The sequence below is a fragment of the Nelumbo nucifera genome, chromosome 3, assembly GCF_055504915.1.
Source record: "Nelumbo nucifera cultivar China Antique chromosome 3, China Antique-T2T, whole genome shotgun sequence".
Taxonomy (NCBI): domain Eukaryota; kingdom Viridiplantae; phylum Streptophyta; class Magnoliopsida; order Proteales; family Nelumbonaceae; genus Nelumbo; species Nelumbo nucifera.
In genome coordinates, this window is record NC_142651.1 from 39689887 (window position 1) to 39694734 (window position 4848).

Sequence of the window (4848 nt, forward strand, 5' to 3'; positions counted from 1 at the left end):
TCGACACTGAGGGCCAAAGGGAGTTCGGAAGAGGAAACAAGAGGAGGGTGGAGAGGAAAATCGGATTATTGGGATCTGCATCTCGTAGAGCTCTCCTAATTATATCCCATGTATTGAGAACATTTCCCATTACGGGAGATGTTCCTGATGTAAGGATGGAATACGTTGTGTGAGATGGGTGTGAGAAGCTCTCAGAAAATTTAGAATCAGAAGATCGAGGGTTGGAGGTTGGAGAAAAAATAAACATTCAAAAAGAAAAATAAAAAACAATTAAAACATTAATTTTGAAGGCATGGTTGATGGTACTCTCCCATTAGTAAGAGTGTCAATGGACCTGTTTTGGATTGGACCCCGTTCAGTCCAAAATCAATTTGGACAGATTGGACGGACCAACAAGATATATTGGATTGGATCAATCCGGTCCAAAACATTTATTGGATTAGATTGGACTTGGTCCTGTAACATATTTATATTAGATTGGGTTGGATTAAACCAATATCTGGTCCATTGATATAAGATAAGAATATATATGTCAATGGACCGGGTTTGGGTCTAAATCGAAATGAATTTGAACAGATTAGACAATCCAGACATTGAATTGGACTGGTCCAAAACATTCATTGGATTGGATTGGACCTGGTCCAATCAGGTGAATTTAAATCAAAGGCACTTTTATAGTCCACTCCACCACGGAATTCATTTATTAATTCCCTAAATGTATTTATCCGGCCCCAACCCTCCTATCAACAGCATCCCTCTATGAATTGAGAATGAAACTCAAATTACCCTTGTATCAAAATTCACGGGGGTCAAAGTCTTTTCAATGTCATGTCTTTCTTGGCATCATAGATTTTTATTTTTTTAGTGTAGATAAATGATAAAAAATGCTTTTTAGGGTTTTAGTCCCCCCTTCACACTGATTCGAACTGCATGATTGCATTAGGAATTCTGAGGTGGAGTGAACTCAAATTACCCTTAAAAAGAAAGGTTAAGCATCAAGCTTTACCTCGTCAAGCATTTATTGGATTATAATTTCATATTCTCTAGATAAATCTGTATTATTTTTCGTATCTTAATGTTAATTTTTTATTATTTTTAAAATATTATGGTTTGTAATATTTTTTGTATTATTTATAGGTAAAAATATTTTCTTTTTGTTTTGTAATAATTTCTGAATAAAGTTGGTTAAGGGTAAATTTGGTATTTAAAGAAAATTAGTGAATTACATCAACATTTTCTATTTCGAATGCTAATAGAAGGAAAATATCTACACCTTTTTTCAAAACAATATGGGAGGTTTTTGTTGAGGTCAAAACATATATAGGGGAGGTTCATAGGATTGTTTGAAAAATCAAGGAGGTTCTTATAATTTTTCCTATTTTTAAATATAATTTAAGTTGATTTTAAATTAATTAAATGATATTTAAGGTTAATATTTTTTAATATTTTTAAATTTAATTAATTATATTAAATTTGTATTTTTCAAATGGAATTTAAGTTTGTTAGTAAAAATTACTTATAAAACTAATAATTATTAGATAATCTTGTATTGGTTTTGTATTAATTTTAAACGAATATTACTTTTTAATTTATCTTATTACATTTATTAACTAATTTATTTTTATTATATTAATAAAATTAATAATAATAATTGATTTTTTATTTTATTTAAGTAATTTAATGAATTACTTTTACTATGGTTAATTCATTTTTATTATTTCAATTGGAATATAAATGGATTATAATTTTTATGATATTTTATTCAATATTTTCAACTCATTATTGACTCAAACCATTAAACCATTCGAAACATCACTCTGCCCTATTTCTAATTCTGGGTTTCCTAAGACCTACTATTTTGTTAAAAACCATTGATTTGGCCAAACCGTTCAACCACCTAGGTTGAACCATTGATCCTTTTGATCTAGTCATTGGGTCATGGGTTACAATATACAATGCATTGAAAACTTTTAAGACTCAATTTTGTGCTCAATTGTTTGATTGTGGTGACCTTTTTTATTTTAGATAACTTTTCACAACCTATGTAATGCCCACCATACAAAAAAAAAAAGAAAAAAAGCTCATTTTGTGGTCACAAATTCCAATTTCTTGCTCTTTTATTTATCAAAAATTAAAAACTAAAATAAAAACTACAAATTGAACATAAAATAGCATATACACACACAAAATGTAATTATATTATATCATATTATACATATACAAATGGATGATGTGTCATGGTTTGATCTGTCCAACCTAAATAGTTGAACCATCGACTCATGATGTAGAGGCAAAAACTATTCAGCCCTTAAGCCAATTTTTAAAACACTGGTTTTATTTGTAGAGTGAATTAAATAATATTTATTTTGAAATATAAATTACTTAATTAATTAACTTAAAAATTAATTATCTTTTAAATTGAAGTAGATTATTTAGCCTAATAATATATCATTAAATATCTCAAATTTTAATATAATTATTTTTTATAGATACTTATAATTTAATATAAATATCCATTAATGGAGTAATGAAGAAAAGAGAATTAATGACATGAGTTATTGAAGGAGAGAGTTAATGACATAATTAATGAGAAGAGAAAATTAAAGGAGTTACTGAAAAAGAGAGGGAGTTAATGGCAAGTTAACAAGAGGAGATAAAAGTCTTAAAGTTTGGCCACTTGAGATAAAACTAACCAAAAAGCATGAAAGTGCCAGCTTGGTGCATTCCACTTTAATATATAGATATAGATTTTTGAATGAGCAAGTTTAATAACACTATCATGCAACGTGGCAAGTTTAATCGTATGTGTCATACATTTGGGGGTGCAAATTGTCATAAAAGTAATTACATGCATTTTTATAGTTGAGCATGATTTTTCTGCTATAAATTTTCTTGCAAAACAAACACTGGAAAGTGGATTTTCTCACTAAAATTTTATCAGCAAACAAACACATTATAGCTAATAGAGAAAATAATTTTTCTTCTTCTCATCCCAACCTTTCTCAGTCCAATTTTCCCAGCAATCAAACGGACCCTTAGACAACATGTAAGATGACCAAAATGCCCTAATGTAAAAAATATATACAAAAATAAAATTCCATGTCCGACCACTACTTGGCTCTTTATCAATGCACTGAAACTATTGGCACCACAATAAGGATAAAGCTATGAAAACGAACTGCATGTTTATGATTTGTTTTTTCTTTATTTCTGCACTATTATTCATATTGTACCAAAATGTCTAATTTCAAGCAGTCAAGCATTTGGAAAAACGCATATTGAAATGTTTATAACACACCGTACATCATATTTAAGATATCTTTGGGATAAATTCTTATTATGTGTATGATTATGGTAAGCCTATAATAAGAATGGTTTGAATTGTTCTTTGTGTTCCTTTTGCCTTTTTTTTTTCCTCTTTCTGACTATTGTTTATATTGTTCTGAAGTTTGAATATGCAGATTCAAGCTCAGTTTAGAAATTTTTATGGTTCTGCATATCAATTAAGACTTTATTCTTGTATTTGTATTGATGCTTTTCTCTTGATAACTTTTCCACTTTCTCACAGTATAACTTAATTAGCCCTCCAATTAATGCAATTTCCAGGTAGTTCTCACCAGGAAATATGTTGCTTTGTCTCCATGGCTGTATCATATGTAGCTGTTTAATATTAATTCCAAAGTTATGGATGCATGGATCTAATTCTGTAATTGGTTCTTACTGATGCAGTTGAAGGAATGGTACTGGCTCTCTTAAATGAATCTGATATAACTCTTTCAGATGATGTTATTGAAACAATTGTAGATAAGGTGTGTATAAGAAAAAGCTGATTAATTAATCCTGTTAATTACCCACCCCATGCAGCTAGCTAGTGCACTTTAATTTGTTCTGCCTGTTCATTTTAAATTCTTGTTGTCTCTCTATCCAGACATTCATCGATGCTGATTCAAAAGGTGATGGAAAGATTGATATAGAAGAGTGGAAGGAATTTGTAGCACGGAATCCGGCCGTCTCTGGTGAAGAATATGACTCTTCCATATTTAAAGTATGTCCCAATAATTATATATATTTCTGTATCTTGGCTTGGAAAATATATAATTTGGTCTGCATGCTATATTAATTCCACCTTACTACCTACACTTTAAGTTTGAGTGATCATTCTTTCTTCTAGCATTTCCCAGCTTTGTGGTGAATTCGGAAATCGAAGATTCAGAAAAGATGGTGGTCTAAATACTCAACTAAGATTAAGCAAAAAGATGACAAGAAAGATTGTATTGACAGGTGAAAACCAGAAAGGTTAATTTCACCCCATGCAACCACCTCTTTTGTCTTCAACTCTTACAATCGATGAGCGTTCTCTTGTGAATGAAGCACGTATGAAATACAAACTTAGGGACTGCGTTTGAATGGTTCAAATCAGTTTCGCTCATGTACATTTGGGTGGTTAGAAAATGTAAAATGAGGAGTATATAGCTAACATGACACTCTGCAGAAACCAATTTAATATATATATATTGCTGTGTTGTTGGGTGTTTTTAATCCTTTTCTTTCTTTCTTTCTATTCTTTCTTGGGGATCTAGCTATGATCTGAAACTGATTATGACATTCTGAGCATGTTAAAACTCGGCTCAAATTAAACAGTACTTGATTCATCGATTCAGGTGGTGTTCGGTGGTGTGGATTGGCAACGATATATTCAGTTTCAATCCACACCACTTTTTTGCCATGTGTTTGGTTGGCTGTAGTATAGATTGATCAACACTGTCTTGTAGATTGATCCACACCACAGCCCATTTTCTCATCTATGGGTTTATCTCGTGGAAGCATCTACACCACACTGTTTTGCAT

At 30.8% G+C, this 4848-nt stretch overlaps 1 long non-coding RNA gene across 1 annotated transcript; it reads left to right on the forward strand.

Moving 5' to 3' along the window:
• The first annotated feature begins 3243 nt into the window (after positions 1-3243).
• Positions 3244-4488, forward strand: LOC148801144 (uncharacterized). The gene is made up of 3 exons (XR_016083759.1): positions 3244-3354; positions 3730-3809; positions 3929-4488. It is a non-coding gene; the product is annotated as an uncharacterized LOC148801144 (long non-coding RNA).
• Positions 4489-4848: the final 360 nt, after the last annotated feature.